The sequence below is a fragment of the Aedes albopictus genome, chromosome 3 (genome assembly GCF_035046485.1).
Source record: "Aedes albopictus strain Foshan chromosome 3, AalbF5, whole genome shotgun sequence".
Taxonomy (NCBI): Eukaryota; Metazoa; Arthropoda; class Insecta; order Diptera; family Culicidae; genus Aedes; species Aedes albopictus.
The window spans coordinates 125,423,886-125,441,545 of NC_085138.1; the positions used below are offsets into that span (position 1 = coordinate 125,423,886).

The 17,660-nt window shown below is 38.4% G+C and overlaps 1 protein-coding gene across 9 annotated transcripts in view; it reads right to left on the minus strand.

The window, feature by feature from the left end:
* The window catches only part of LOC109621300 (neprilysin-2), a 139,530-nt gene that overhangs the window by 37,570 nt on the left and 84,300 nt on the right, over nucleotides 1-17,660 (minus strand). Inside the window, exon 1 of one of the 9 annotated variants that reach the window (XM_062859003.1) lies at nucleotides 10,642-10,718. The exons of 6 other annotated variants lie outside the window; for them this stretch is intronic. The gene's annotated coding sequence lies outside the window, so the exon portion shown is untranslated. Of the gene's footprint in view, nucleotides 1-10,461; nucleotides 10,719-17,660 lie in introns of those variants that run through there. 2 more of the 9 variants (XM_062859002.1, XM_062859001.1) reach the window with 2 other exon arrangements.

The following is a 17,660-nucleotide window of genomic DNA, read 5'->3' on the forward strand; positions in this document are numbered from 1 at the left end:
ATCGTTTTTATTGCATCAGTGCTAGCCCTGTTCCTGTGCCTGCGTGCACACAGTAAATTCGCGAAAGCAAAAATGCGGCAGATGGCGCAGCGAGAAATTCGTTTAAACAACGTGAACAGCCAACAGTGAGGAAATCCGTGAAATCAACTGAAGATCTAGTGCTAAAGTGCAAATGCACAAAGAAAAAATACAAATCGATATCAACTGCAGGCGAGACCACTGCCGATAACCATCGGCAGGCGGGTTTGAAGGACGAAATAGTAGTGGATGATGCAGTTCGATGACGAGAGTCGCTACCAGGCCGCCGATGTGCTAAGCTGAAAAAAAAAACGTAAGTGAAGTGCAATAATTTAAGTACCCTAATTAATGGAAGTAATAGAGGCCAACATCGAACATTTGAGGAAAATTGAAAACAATTTCAAAAAGGCCCCCAATAGAAACTATACAAAACCATTTCTAAATCAAAAGTTAGACCAAGTTAGAGAGTTAAGGAACATAATTGTAGACGATCTTTCTACCCTAGAGGATGTTTTATCTCAAAAATACGTAGATTCCAAGTACGTTGAAGTAAGAACGGTAACTAGCCGAATTTTTCACTTTATTGAGTTACGTATTGGCAGTGCACGAAATACAAACTACACATTTAAAACCCTTGCTCGTCTTGCGATAATCTGTAGAAAACTTAGAAAAGATCCAATACAATCCAATACAATGGCAGAACAATTTGACATTAAAACAGCAACCGCTATCGTACAGACGTACGACGGATGCTCCGCCAATTTAAATACATTTATTGATGGAGCTAACCTCCTCAAAGAATTTACAAGTCGTAATCATATGGAGATGGCAGCAAAATTTTTAAAGACACGCTTGACTGGTAAGGCAAGACAAGGCCTACCTGAGGATGTAAAGACAATTGATGATATTATTGCAGATGTCAAAGCACGCTGTACCGAAACGATCACAGCACAAAATATTATGGCCAAACTTAGAGCAAGTAGCCAAAAGAACGATCTAGAAAAATTTTGCACGGATGTTGATTCGCTAACCACTCAGCTCCAAAACATATATGTGTCCCAAAAAATACCGACAGAAATTGCTAAATCAATGGCTGCTAAAGCAGGTATTGACACATTGATAAACGGTATCAAAAATGCCGAAACTAAAATAATCCTGAAAGCTGGCAATTACTCGTCAGTAAGAGAAGCCATTCAAAAGGTGAACGAAAACACTACACAAGAGGCGTGCGAAAAACAATTATTCCACATGGTTGGTCAAAAGTTTACCAACAGGAATCGTCAGTATTTTAATGCTCAACGCGGAAACTATCGTGGGAGATATGTAAACCGCAATACAAGATTCAATAATAACAACAACCATCACAACAATAATAGGCAATATTCGGGAAACTACGGACGGGATCGAAATCGTTACAATCCAGAAAGCCGATACCGTAACAATGACTACAATAGACGGGGTGGTAGTCACCGCAATCATCCTAACAGAAATGTGTTTTACTCGGAAAACGGCAATCAGCCCTCGACTCAACCCCAGGTCGAGGCGGAAACGGAGCATGGGGATCAAATAATTCATCCAAGGAGATAAATATATTCAATATAAATACGAATTATTCAATATTTGTAACAGTCAAACTTGAAATGTGCGAAAAAATTTGCACACTTATTGTAGACACGGGTGCAGATATTTCAGTTATCAAGGAAAATATCCTGAACCCGAATCAAAATATATATCCCGCACAAAAGTGCATCATAAACAGAATAACCGAAGGAAAAACTGAGAGTATTGGACTCACATATACTAATATTAAAATTGACTACAACAAAATACCCGCGAATTTTCAGGTCGTAGATAAAAACTTTCCTATTTGTACAGATGGAATCTTAGGGAGAGATTTTCTGGCAAACTACGGCTGTAATATATGTTTAAAATCTTGGTTATTGACATTTAGTTACAAAAAAGAACACTTTGAAATTCCGATCGAAGACAAATTTCAAGATCACCTCGTAATTCCACCTAGATGCCAAGTGATCAAACAAATATTTATTCCTGAGATAAAAGAAGACAGTGTAGTTATAGCCGATCAAATAAAACCTGGAGTATTCATCGGAAATTCAGTAATTAACAACAAGATTCAGTTCATCAATGTACTCAATGTAAATAGCAGTACAAGAACTATCCCACATACATTTAAACCCAAAATAGTACCACTTAAAGATTACCTATTAGTTAATCCGAATAAACAAAAAGAAACTTCGACAAGAAGCCATCAACTAATTGATGAGCTAAATCTGTCGACTATACCAGATGAAGGTATTAAAAGCAAATTAAAACAACTTTGTCTGGATTTTAATGATATTTTTGCCCTGAAAGATGAACCGTTATCGTCAAATAATTTTTACAAGCAAACCTTAAGGCTAAATTCGGATAGCCCCACCTATATCAAGAATTATCGCATACCAGAAGCTCATAAAGCAGAAATGGATAAACAAGTGCGAAAAATGGTCGATGATAAAATAGTCAGACCATCAATATCTCCTTTCAATTCGCCAATTCTGATAGTACCCAAGAAATCCAACAACGACGAGAAAAAATGGCGACTAGTAGTTGATTTCCGCCAACTTAATAAAACCATTATTGCAGACAAATTCCCATTACCAAGGATCGACGAGATGTTAGACAACCTTGGACGGGCAAAGTACTTTACAACTCTTGATCTTGCATCTGGTTTTCACCAGATCGAGTTAAACGAAAATTCTAAACATTACACAGCTTTCTCGAGCTCTTCCGGACATTATGAATTCAATCGTCTTCCCTTTGGACTTAATGTTTCTCCCAACAGTTTCCAGAGGATGATGACGATTGCTCTCAGTGGTTTACCCCCTGAGTGTGCCTTCTTGTACATCGATGACATCCTTGTAGTCGGATGCTCGGTAAATCACCATTTTATAAACCTAGAAACAGTTTTCAAACGATTAAGGCAATCTAATCTGAAACTGAATCCAGCACAATGCAATTTTTTCAAACATGATGTTACCTATTTAGGACATCATATTTCAGAAAAAGGCATTTTACCGGATCCATCAAAATATAATGTGATTAAAAACTTTCCAGTTCCGAAAACCTCAGATGAAGTTAGAAGATTTGTTGCGTTCTGCAACTATTACAGACGTTTTATTCCCAAATTTGCTGATATAGCACACCCACTTAAGAAACTTATGAGAAAAAATGCAGTATTCGAATGGAACGAAGAGTGCAAAACAGCCTTTGAAACGTTGAAAAGGAAATTAATTTCACCTCCAGTTCTGAGATTTCCTGACTTCAAGAAAAACTTTGTCTTAATTACAGATGCATCGAAAGTAGCATGTGGTGCAATCCTTGCCCAAAGTTATGACAACGTTGATTTACCTATTGCATTTGCAAGTAAAGCATTTACTAAAGGTGAATCAAATAAATCTACAATTGAACAAGAATTGACAGCCATCCACTGGGCAGTGTTACATTTTCGACCCTACCTAATAGGAACAAAATTCACAATCAAAACAGATCATAGACCTCTAGTCTATTTATTTTCGATGAAGAACCCTACTTCAAAACTAACTCGTATGAGATTAGAACTAGAAGAATTTGATTATGATATCCAATATGTACAAGGTAAAACGAACGTGGGAGCAGACGCTCTCTCACGAATCAAACTCGATTCAGACATACTCAAAAACATGGCAGTGCTCAAAGTTACTACTAGAGCCATGTCCAAGAAAACGGAAACTCAACCGAGTGTACAACATAATACTGTGAAACAAAACAGCAACGAGACTGATCACCTCAATGCGTTTGAATCACTCAACAACACCGAAATTTATGACCTACCAAAACTATATATAGAGCGCTATAAAAAAAAATCGTATATATACAAAATATTGAACAAAAATTTAAAAAAGGTCTTGACACGAGAGTCAAGTACTCAAGTACCCAATCTAACAAACATGTTCGAACAAATAGAGAAATGGGCAAAAGAATTGAATGTTGAAAAAATAGCTCTAGCGCTATCTAGTACAATATTCGAAGTTATTAGTGTACACGAATTCAAAAATCAAGCCAATGAAACGCTTCAAAAACTACAAATACTGCTGTATATCCCGCAGCAAGACATACAAGATACAAATATTATAACAAAAATTATTGCTGAAAACCATGAATCTGCATTTGGCGGACATGTCGGCATAAACAGACTATATCGTAAACTGAAAACAATTTACAAATGGCCTAATATGAAAGCCACTATTACAAATTATGTTAATCAATGCATAACATGTAAACAACACAAGCACACAATTAGAACTAACGAAAATTTCATGCATACGCCTACTCCGTTAAAATCATTCGAATCAATAGCCATGGATACCATTGGACCTTTTCCAAAGTCTAATTCAGATAATAGATACGCCTTGACAATTCAATGTGATTTGTCTAAATACGTCATAGTAAAACCAATCAAAGATAAGCAAGCATCCACAATTGCTAAAGCATTTATTGAAAATTGCATTTTGATATACGGAACACCTTCGATCATACGAACAGATCAAGGAACCGAGTACAAAAATGAAATATTCAATAAAATCTCTGAAATGTTGCAATATACACATATCTTTTCAACTCCATACCATCCCCAAACTATCGGAAATTTAGAACGGAATCATCGCTGTTTAAATGAATATTTGAGACAGTTCGTTAATGAATCTCAGACCGACTGGGATGAATGGATTCCTTACTATGCTTTTTGTTATAATACCACACCATGCACAGATATCCCTTATACACCATATGAACTCGTTTTTGGAAAAATGGCAACGTTACCCAATAACTTAAAGAATCCAACATGTATAGAACCAATTTATAACTATGATCAATATTATGCAGAATTAAAATACAGGGTGTTAGGTTCCTGAGTGCAAACTTTTTAAAGGGTGATAGAGGACCATAAATTGAGAAAAAAATTGTTCTACGCATATGGTCAAATCTCAACCGTTACGTAGTTATTGAACTTCCCATGTTTATGACTCTTATTGCCTTACCTGGCAATCACTTGAAAATGGTCAAACTTATCGAAGTTTTTTTACCATTATTCGAAACATTATTGAATTTTCTAACAAATGGCATCTTTGAATCGATTGGTTTAGTTAAATAACTAAGTTTTCTAGAGCAAAATAGCTAAAAATGGTGTATTTTTATTGGTTTTTGTCAATTATCTTTGAAACATGCGTAATAAATTAAAATTCTTTCTTTGGAAAAGTTGTGGTCCCTGTTACACTCTACAATTTGTTCTTTGACACTAAACTTCTATCTCTTATCGTTTTGTTGCAATTTCGGTTTTAACATCGCATTTCAGATCATAAATTTGCAACTGTCATGGAAAGCACTTTTTTGCGCATTGTGCCGCACATTTAAATCAAAATTTCAAGAAAACGATAAGAGCTAGAAGTTTGGTGTCAAAGAACGAATTGTAGAGTGTAACAGGGACCACAACTTTTCCAAAGAAAGAATTTTAATTTATTACGCATGTTTCAAAGATAATTGACAAATACCAATAAAAATACATTATTTTTAGCTATTTTGCTCTAGAAAACTTAGTTATTTAACTAAACCAATCGATTCAAAGATGCCATTTGTTAGAAAATTCAATAATCTTTCGAATAAGGGTAGAAAAACTTCGATAAGTTTGACCATTTTCAAGTGATTGCCAGTTATGGCAATAAGAGTCAAAAACATGGGAAGTTTAATAACTACGTAACGGTTGAGATTTGACCATATGCGAAGAACAATTTTTTTCTCCATTTATGGTCCTCTATCACCCTTTAAAAAGTTTGCACTCAGGAACCTAACACCCTGTATAAATTACAAGCAACTGCAATTAGAACTCAAAATATTATTGACAAGGTTAAGAATAATCGAAATACAAAACAACAAGTCACAGCAAAACCAATAAACATTGAAATAGATGATCTCGTAATGCTAGAAAACCCAAATAGAAATAAACTTGACAAAGTATATAAAGGACCCTATAAAGTAAGCAATATAGCACATCCAAATATAACAATACTGGATGAAGCAACGAATATTCAGCATACAGTTCATAAGAACAGAGTAATTAAAATTTAATTCATTTCTAGGCTAAGTGTAAAATGTAACGTAATGGTGAAGGTAAAATTTTATATTATTAGCATTTAAATTATTTGTGAAACATAAAGCCAGAGAGACATAAACTTTTTCAAGACTGGTTACACCACTCTTCCTTCAGGGGGGAGGTGTAGCATTCATATTCAATCTCACAGCATAAAACTAAACCCTATCATATCACATAGTCACATTCCAGAACTTTCCACAACTTTCTCTTTATTTGCATAATTGAGCGACGACCTCCAAACGTTGCAGTTCTTTTCTGCTTTCCTTTTATTGTTGTCATAAAAGACCATTAAAGCAAAACACCCTCGACGCAACCCTGACCATTTTCTTAATGCTGATGCAAGCGCAACTCAACAGCTGCGCGACACATTGGTAGCGTTTAACCCTGACGACCGACGCATCACACTGGCTCTGTGTTTTAGTTATACCTACCCTTTTTGTAAACTAGTTATAAAACATTCAAGCACCAGAAATACATGACTCATTCTGAAACGCAACGTTCTTCGTGTAAGTTCTTTCATTTCGGTCACAAAGCCTTCTCCGGCACCATGCCACGATTCAATGGCAGGCAAAGAAAACCCTTAAATTAATAACTGTGGAAGTGCTCAAAAGAACACTAAGTTGAAGAGAGGCAGGTCAAGTTCCAATGCGAACGTCGTGTCATAAAGAAGAAGACTAAAATATACAGGCCGCTTGTGGAGTTGTGAGGCCCACTGTCTTCTTTTCTTTTATATTCGACTTATCTAAGAAAAAGGACAGCGAGGATGTCTTGCTGTTGATTCTAGCAACCTGCAATAAAAGACACGGACACTTTCGGCTAGACTGTACAAACTGAACAAAGTTTAGCACTGGACAACGGACATACACAGAATCCACTGTATATAGAGAAGAGACCCTTCACGTGGTATTTCGTGGCCCGGAGCGCGAATCACGCCCTCCCCAGCCAACACACGATCGCATATGGCGTTGAATAGGATGCTAAAGTGGAGGCGATATGCGTACACTTTCCACGCGGTTCAATGGAAGCTTGTACGCATATGGCCTCCACTTTAGCATCATATTCTAAATTATATGCGACTTCGTATTGGCTGGGTCATCCCGTGGTATGATACAATCGGAAGCCGGGTAACCCTACGAGACTACAATGCTACGAGGGTGCAAAGAATACAAATGGATTTTTCTCGGAACATTAGGGGAAGCATAAATGTTTCAAACAGGCAAGGCACACAACTGTTTCTATTGCGAGGCTAATAGAATAATTGTGCAACATCAATCGTACATTGTGATTTTTTTGGCCAAGAAATAGAAAAAGTTTGTGGCATAAACAATACAAAACTTCCCAAGTAACCAAAAGTTCCGCTTCCCATGACAAAATGGACTTTCAAGTTCCGCGAAGTTCAGATAAATTCCCAAATGGAACTTTCTGGCTGCTTTCTTAAGCTAACGATGAGCTTTGCTGGAACTTCGGTCACAAGTTCCGGCAAGGCTCATTGTTAGCCTCTTAAGCAGCCAGAAAGTTCCATTCGGAATTTTATCTGAACTTCGCGGAACTTTAGAGCTGCTTAAGATGCTACTCGGAACTTTGTCGGAACTTTCAAGTTCATAGAAGTTCAGTTCAGTAGCATAGTGTTTCAATGAAGATTAAATTTATTTCTTTTACAGAAAACAACTGTTTAAGGAGAAACATCAGAGAATACAAATATGGCTGCCACAATGGCCGACTTGGACCCCTACTCACGATTTCAAGGGCACCAATTTCAAACAATTGAAAACAAATGCGCTCGATTTGGAAAAGCTGCCTCTTTTTGCATGTGAGCAAAGCCAGGATAAACAAGTGCGGTTCGGTTCGATGCTTCGTTCGTCAGATTTGTGCCTCTAAAGTTTGTATGCAAAATTGCAATGGGATTTCTTGATGTTTCACCTTAAGCATACACGAATAAATTTATCAAATCAATGAATACAAAAACAAAAATTGCCGTTCATCGGATTCGAACCGGTAGTCGCTGCGTGAGAACCCTACGTTCTACCACAGTACTACAGTTGCGATTGAGTGAACAGCAGGTTAAATCTGACTTGAATCGATTCTCTGTCGGCAGCTAGTTTTGCACATTTGTACAGTAGTGAAGTTAGCTTGACTTTGTCAAGTGTCTTCAGCAGCGCAGTGGTAAGTCGGCAGGCCATCACGCAGGAAGATCCAGTTCAAATCTACATAGCAGCGACATGTGTGAAAATATAATTATCAGAAGCAATTTCCATACATGAATCACAAACCCACCAACAGGGTTGTGATTCTGAAAAACACATTTTTGATTCTGCAAGAATTTTGCCAAAGTTCTGTCAGAAGCTGCATGAAGGCTATCCAGCGTGCTTATGTGATCTTTCAAGTTCCAAAATTACTTAAAAAGAAGCTGCTTTGTAGTCTAATGAGCAACCTCGAACAAGCTGCTTAGCCTATAAAGTACCCTTTTATCTGAACTTTTGGTTACTTGGGTTGGAATTGAAAACTTCTTATAACCCTCTAAGGGCCATAGAAAGGAGTGGGACGGAACGTTTGAGCCATCAGTAGAAAGGACATGCTATGGTAAACGGTTTAGCCCAGTGCCGATACAAGCCTACTGGTAGACGTAAAGCCCAGCGATTCAACGCAGAATGGCTATGACCTGGTGGAGTGTTGATTATAATAGAACAGAACGGGAAAATAGCCAAATACTAAGGTAAAGCAAAACTTTCGTGAACCTGTGGTGATCGAGAGGTGGAAGCAGCACTTCGATGAGCACCTCAATGGCGTTGAGATCGTAGGCACGGGAGACTACGACAACGGAGGGAACAACCATACGTCGCTGCAGCAGAGGACGGAAATGAGACAATTCCCACGCTGAGGGAAGTTAAGGATGTCGTGCGTCAGCTCAAAGATGGATCCAGAAAAGTTGGTCACCTGTTGGTAGTCAGGATCTGGGAAACTGAACAACTACCGGAGGAGTGGAAGGAAGGGGTGATCTGCCCTATTGGCAAAAAGGCGACCATTTAGAGTGTGAGAACTTCAGAGCGATCGCCATTTTGAATGCCGCCTACAATGTAGTATTCCAGATCATCTTCCGTCGTCTATCACCTAAAACGAATGGAATTCGTGGGAAGTTACCAAGCCGGCTTCATCGACGGCCGGTCGATAACGGACCAGAGCTTCACCGTATGACAAATCTTAAAAATAAAATCCGTGAATACTAGGTCCCAACGCATCGTCAGTTCATCGACTTCAAGGCGGCATACGACAGTATCGACCGCACAGAGCTATGGGAGATCATGGACGAGAACAGCTTTCCCGGGAAGCTTACCAGACTGATAAAAGCAACGATGGACGGTGTGCAGAACGGATTTCCGTAAGGATTTCGGATGAACTATCCAGTTCATTCGAATCTCGACGGGGACTACGACAAGGTAATGGACTTTCCTGCCTACTATTCAACATCGCCCTGGAATCCAACATCCTCATAGTGGCTAAAGCTGGACGGTTGGCAGGGCATGTTGCAAGAATGCCGGACAACAACCCTGCAAAGTTGTTGTCTGCTGACCATCCGGTTGGTACAAGAAGGCGTGCGGCGCAGAGTGCACGATGGGTGGACCAGGTTGAGCGTGATCTGGCGAGCGTTGGAGAGCTACAGCTGTAAATCGAGTATTATGGTGGTAAATTGTTGATTCAGTGTCATATACGGGCGTGATTTTTTATTCACAAAATATTTTATGTTGATTTGCATCGTATAGGTTTAAAATCTACTGTGGCCAATTCAAGGTATTATAGCCATACCTGGTACACTAAATAAGCAAGCCTAAACAAATCATTGCATTTCATCTACATCGTGCCGGTGATTAACTGTTTATAGTTTGATTAGAACTGGTTTGCGCACCGTGTCATTACGAGCTGTTTGTTAATTGATTATGTCTTGTTCAAAAGCAGAATGTTTTCAATAAACTTGTTGCTCGTTCATCTTCGATCTACTCTATTGACCCTTGTGCAGCATCCAATTGATCCCGTGAATCGTAAACAGGTTCAACTTTGCCGGTCGTAAATACCCATCGCATTTACACAATCGGGACTCCCCCCCCCCCCCTGAGTTCTGATTGAGATTTACTGGTTCAATTCGATTAAATTGTCGCGATTCAACAATCGCGGCGAGGCGACACACGTGAGGATGTGAGGATTGAAATGCACCACCGATGACGGAGCAACGCCTCTAATGGCGCTCGTCAGAATTTATGGCTCACGCGCTCGGGACGAGACGGGGGTGATCTCCGGGAAGGAACCACACACTGGCACTAAAAGGTACTGCGCGCTGCCGAACGGGTGCACTTTGATGTTGTTTCGTCGCAGTTATTCGATTTACTACCGGCACGACACAATACACTATTGCTGCGCTAATTGTTGGTTTATTAATATTTTTATACCGAAAGGCGCAATTTACTCGGGATGACCGCGCGAGCGCGAAATGTCGTTCGATTCTTACGAGCAAATCACGGACACTAAAAGTGCACCCCCGTTAACAACTGCATCGCTGGAAGAAAGTCATTTGCGCGCACTGTTGTACCGCGTATAGACATTCATAATTGCTGTCCGCTGAACACATACCGATATAAGGGCGGTTAAGCTGCGGGTTTATTGGCGTTTTATTAGCGGGCACATTTGTCGCAGATTCCTCTGAAGCTCACTGACTACATTGAGTTAATTTGAAGGACAAATGGAATGGCAAATCGTGAAGGAATAGTTTTCTTACGATTTCTGGGGATAAAATGTATGCATTTCCAAAAAACAAGCTAAGATTGATTGCGTTTGTGTTCTCTGTTGCTGTTCTCAATTCACATTTACTAACATACAAGGCAGACAACACCGTTGAGTGCACTTAACTGCAAGTGACGTCGCTTGTTGCGATTACATGTGAATTTGACGTAATGTTATCTGATACCTATAGGTACTGTTGACTCACACGAGTCTTGAACCTGAGAGGTGCGTTCTCAGATCTTCAAAGGTAAGCATTTAGATCATTTGTTGGCAAATTGTTGCTCAGTAGCTATAGGAACGTTTCATACTGTGATAATATTTAGACTCCACAGAGCTGCCATGCAACTGTTTATCAGTTCCCTGAGTTGTTTTCAGGTGGTTGACAACTATTAGAAGAGAGTCAGTATATCTATTAAGCTTTTCCGGCAATTTGTTCATGGATTGTTTCATGGATAATGCTATATGAAAAAATGTGTCCTTGCATTCAATTTCTAAACCTATGAAATACCATCTAGAGCATATCGAACAAAACGCTCAGTGTGGTGTACATAGGAGAACCTGGCCCAAAATGATGAATGGTGCCAAGCTATGTTCCAAAACAACGGAAACTTTTTTGATTTCCCTATTAAAATTGACAACCTCCGGTTTTTCTTGCTTGCAATTAAGGACAAACGTCTTGAAATCCCGCTTTAACATTGCATCAAAACTTCAGACGCACAAATCTCACGAAGCAAGCTTCAAACAACAATGTATATCATTATTCTGTTCTTGCTCACTTGTAATTAACTTAAAATAAAAAGCTCAGGTGCACTGGTTTTGTTTACGAAGAGATTTGTGCCCTCGAAATCGTGAGTAGGTGGCAAAGTCGGCCATTGTGGCGGCCATTTTGTGATTCTAACAAGTCTGTCCTTAAGGTTTTCTGGTGATTTTATTATCAGCCTTGTGTTTTCAATGAGATTGAGAAACACGTGGAGGCGCATGGTTGTTGATGCCTACGCTATCCAACGCCAACGCTACGACCATCGTTTAGGCGAGGGAGGGCATGGGGAGGGGGTGTGTAAAAGTGTGACACTCCATGTATTGATTATACGTTAAAGCGTAACAGAGGGGGGAAATGGTACCTGAAATGGCGGAAAAATGGTGGACAATATCTTTGAATGTCGTCATTGATGGCCATACCCCATGGAAAATGGCCTTTTTGCACCACTTCCGTTTTACGAATCAACTTTCGAAATCGCAAAAGAAACGATAAAAAATAGTTTCGTGGATATTTCTGCTGAAGTATTAAGCAAAATCTAACCAATGAGGCTATTTATCATTGAAAACGATGAAAGTTTGATAAATCCCAAGTAACACACTTGTCACAGAAGAGTCACTACGGCGCAGGTTTTTGTTACGCAGAAGTCATTTTGATTTACTTCCAACAAATAAAAACTTACTTGCTATAAGTTGTTCTACCTATATATTTAACTCTTTGTTTACTATTTTTACCTCTGTAATTAATCCACATTAAAGTGCAACAGATATTCATTTGTTTTTCACAAATGAAGATAGACTATTTGTGTCTTTTGCAAACTATTGTTGAAATGTTTGCCGAACGAAGTATTATCTTATTTCATCTATTTAAAGCAGTGAAAAGGATTGTCAGACAAAAGAGGCACAAAACAAGCAACAAAGAAGACGCGGCGATTACTCTTTATCCCAACTGGTAACAGATAATCTATATAATATAAAAACATGATCTTGAAATTTTTTGTTGCAGACAAACGGAAGCTGAATTTGTTGCGTACTTTTCAACTCGTCAACAATCAATTATCACTAACCCAAAATCGAAACTTTTTGATGATACATCTTTAGCAGCGTTGCATTGTTTACCGACTCGAAATTACCGCTCGAAAATCACAATGCAAAGCTTGAAAATCTCAAAACTCGTGATGTACGATCTTTGTCCTATTCTGTTCAAGTTGGGACAACTATGTCGCATTGGGTAGAATGTCACAACAAATTCAGGTTGCGACATTGTCGTTATTGTTGCGCGATGGTTGAATTTTGATTTACTGATTTAAAGCGTTATTTTGGATGACCCTTTAAAAGAGTTTTTTTTTTGTTATATCTTTGTGAATTTTTGTGGATTTTTTTTTTTTGAATTTTCTAGAATTCATTCTCGCGTGGCAATAGATGCGTGGATGTTTAGTTTTTAGTATTGTGTTCTTCTTTGCTGTGAATGCATCACGAGTATCGTGCGAGAATATTCGTGTATGTGCGCCAATCTTTGGAGGAATTGAAAAAAGATTTTTTAGAAAAATCCTTGTATGAATCCTTGGAATAATCACAAGAAAGAAATCTATAGGAATCCTGGGAGAAATCTCCGAAGCAATTCCAATCAGAATTATAATGGAATCCCATCAGGCACTTGTGGAGGAATTCTAAGAGAGTTTCTCCAAAGACATCTCTAGACATTCTTGAAGGCATTCCCAGAGAAGTCTTCAAGGATTTCTCTAGGAATTTCTACTGGGATTCGTCCAGGGATTTGTTCATTAATTCTACCAAAGATTTTTCCAAGGAAATTTTCCTGCATATTCCTCTAACGATTTCTCCTATGATACCTTCAGGTACAAGGATACCGTGATTTCTGTTGAAATAAATCAGTGGGATATCATCGGAATTTCTTTAAATATTCAAATTTATGCATAAAAGTGATTTTTTCGGAAGAAATCACGCAATTTCCAAGAAAATTGCATGCTTTCAGGCGTTTTCTTGGGGTTTAACAAACTTTAAAATATAAATAATAAAACATTTAGAAGACTTGTAAAAGTTTGACACAACTTTTCACATTTTGGGATGTTCAATGTTGGAAAAATATTTTCAGCTCTTACAAATTCACTGACTGATCAATTAAACCCGAAAGCAAAAATGATTGATTTTTCATTCAAAATGATTTTAAATAAAATATTTTGCAGTAAAAGTTTCGACCTCGTTAAGTCATGATATCCATCGTCATACTTGTTTAAAAGCATTGAGTTTGATCATATCGGTTACCAATAAAAAATTAGAAGCCATGATGGGTGAATTTCACCCAATCTCACCGTAATTTCTGAAATCCTCCAGGAGTATCTGATTGGATTCCTTCAGAAATTCTTCTTGAGACAGCTCACGGGATTTCTCCAGATTACCCCGTGATTCCTTCATAGATTTTGTCTTGCCATTCAGCTAGAAATCTCTGCCAGAATTCGTCCAAGAATCTTTCTGGCATCACCACTAGAAGTGTAGAATTAGCTATAAGTTAAAATACACATTAATTAAAAAAAAAAAATCACCACTAGAAATTCTTGCTGGGGTTCCACAAGAAATTTGGTAATCCTACTGGGAATCCGCTTGGGATAATTTTAGAAGCTTCTGGCTGGGATTTCTTCAGGAAAGCTACTGATATTCCTCTAGACATTTCCGGTAGGAATTCTCCAGGATTGTTTGGGTTCCCCATGCAGATCATCCTCCAGGAATTCCTGAAGGACTCTCAAGAGCAAATATTGCAGATATTCCTTCTGGAACAGCTATTTCATGAAATGCTGCAACATGAATTTTTGAAGAAATTCCTAGGAGTTCCAGCACTAATACTGGATGAATCCCTTCTAAAAGGAATTACTAGAGAATTCCTTTAAGAAATATCCAAAAGAATCATAGCTAAATTATCTGGAAGACCTCTAGAGGAGCAAGAATACCTGGAAGAACTTCAAGGTGATATTCTCAGCAGGAATTGCTTGAGGAATACCAGCATGACTTCTTGGAGGATTCCCACCAAGAAATCCTGGAGAAATTACAGCACTATTCCAGGAGCAATTTCAACAGAAATTCTCAACAGAATAGTTCTTTTAAAAGGGCTCAAGGTGTCGATGCGGCAAGGATACGGATTCAGCACAACCATGCTGAGGGTTACGGGTTCAATTTTCGGTCGATCTAGGAACTTTTTGTAAAGGAAACTTCCCTGACTTCCTTGGGCATAGAGTATCTTCGTGCCTGCCACACGATAAAGACATGCAAAATGATCATTGGCAGAGGAAGCTCTCAGTTAATAACTCTGGGGAAGTGCGCATAGAACAAGCTGAGAAGCAGGCTTTGTCTCAGTGACGACATTACGCCAAAAAGAGGAAAAGAGTGGAGATGAAGAATCACTAGAGGAATTATAAAGTATTCCAGTTTTGCATTCCTAGAGGATTTCCTAGGTATTCCTAGAGGAAAAATGTCAAGAGGAGCTCTTGGAGGCATCCATTGAGATAACTTTGGAGAAATTCTGTTGGAAATCCTCCACAAATGCCAGAGGTTTCTCCAAAGATTCCTTTCCTGCAATTTCTCCAAGGCTTCCTGCGCAAATTTCTCCTGTGTTTTCTCCAATGATTTCCTTACAGATTTTTTTTTGGAATACCAGGAAAATACTGGGATTCCTTCCGACATTTCTCCTAGGATTTTTTCAGGAATTTCTACTGGGATTTCACAAATAATTTCAGCCGAGATTTGTTTAATTATTGCTATTAGGAGTCCTTCGAATATTCCTGGAGGATTCCATAATAAATTCCTGAATAAATCCAAGCTGCATTTCTGGAGCAATCCTAGCAAGAATTCTTGAAGGAATCTAAAGTGAGTTTCTAGCGGGAATCACTGGATAAAATCTAAGAAAAATTTCTGGTAGCATCGTGGTAGAAATCCAACTGAAAAGTTTCAAGAATTATCTAGAGAAATCACAGCAGGATTTTTTGTACAAATCTCAGCTGTAACTAAAAGAATCCTATGTTCCATCCAGGAATTTCACCAAGATTTCTCCCGTGATTCCTCCAAGGATTCTCCCAGGGAAACTGTTTTAGATTTCTCCGTTGAGATGTAGGATCTGTTCCACTTTGAGCGTTATTCCAGCAAGAAGGAAAAAACAGAAGAAGGTGTATTTCATCACTAAGAACAACTTTCTAGAAAATTCTAAAAAAATCCCTTCACAAAATTATAACAAAAAAAACTTTTTCCGGGGGTCAATTACAAAAAGTGACACATAACTATTTAAATTTATGGTAAACTTATCAACTATATTTTTTTTCTGCAACTGTGCAGAAGCACCAAGACACCTCATTAGCTTAGCTTCCTAGGTAATTATTAAGCATTAAAACAAGCTGTATGTCAGCATTATAACCACATTCCACCTGCTTACTGCTATACAATAGCAATTCAGCTGCTAAACTGTTCTAAATTAACAACTGAACTGCTACTGAAAATGTGGCAACTGTTGCGTCGCATTTCAAATGCACGATCTATTGGAAGTTAGAACAAAAAAAAAAAAACGCCCAGAACATCCGGAAGGCATATTTTTTTTTTTTTTTGAAGCGAAGACTGAAGAAAATATTACATGGAAGAGAGATAGAAAAGGTAGCGAGAGAAGAAGTGTGGAATTGTACACATATTTTCGTTTCCATTTTCCATAGTCTGAGGCATAAGCATTAAATTAGCCGTATATTGGGCCAAAACCCGCATTTTAGCAGCACTTAAGGCACATATATGGCTAATTTTCATTGAAAGATCTGCTGTGAATGCGCATTTCAACTGTTTATTGGTTTTCCTGGGTTGGCTTAGCTTAGCTTAGACTGACAGCACATATCTATGGTTGCTACTCCATGATTGACCCGAACCAATGACAGTTGCGCAATGAATCAAGTGAATACACCCGATTCTTTTTTTTTGCACGGGTGAGATCTTTGCCTTATTCAGTTTATTTCGAACCGGTTCCCATGATATTTTGTACACATGTAGGCATACTATGTAGTACTATCCGTGTGCAAAAAAAAAACACGTCAATTGGTTCAAAATTGACTGAGTTATAGCAAATCAACGGCCCGTGGGAAAAATGAATCTGGTGTAATTGACTTGGAGTGGTCAACCATTCACATTTACACTGTGCAATCTTCAGATGCTCTCTTCAACGATACAATAACGGCGCCAACAACGTCCTTGCAGTCAGGTTGGAAGAGGGAAGGGATATTAGTACCAACCTTAGTTCGGTGAAGGACCGCGTTTACCGCTGCAACTCTACCAAAAGCTGCAGGAAAGAATGCTTCTAAAAGGGAAGAATCTGAGTCGCCCAGAACATTTCTTAACAAATTTGATTTCCTCTTTCTTATTTTTCTGGCCTATTAGTACACATGTAAGAAAAAAAAGGAAAATCTTTAGAAAAACTCACAAAGAAACATGTCACGTTTGAACAAATCACAAAAAAATGATAGTAGTTCCTGCATTTTAGGATTTTCTAGAAATCCTGTAATAACACTATTCTTACAGAAAGATTGCAAACATACCTACATGGGCTTCGTGGTCGTGCGGCTAGCGGGGTCAGTCGTTTAGAAGTATGTACTCTTCATTGCATGACGATTTTTTTTTTGACAGATCTTAAGTCATTTTGACAGATGGCACAAGAGCGTTAAAAGGACACAAACCAAGGCCGCCTTTGTCTTACTCATGCAGAATTGTCAGAATGATCTGAGAATTGTCAAATGCGTGTAATGAAGAGTTGTGTGTGCCATGGGGTGAGGGTTCGATTGCCGCTCCAGTTGCGGAAAACTTTTTATGGAATGGAACATTCTCCGCCCTGAGTTTTTACGTAATAGCACCCTAAATATAATTGCAATAGTTCATTTAAACTCAATTGACTAAAATT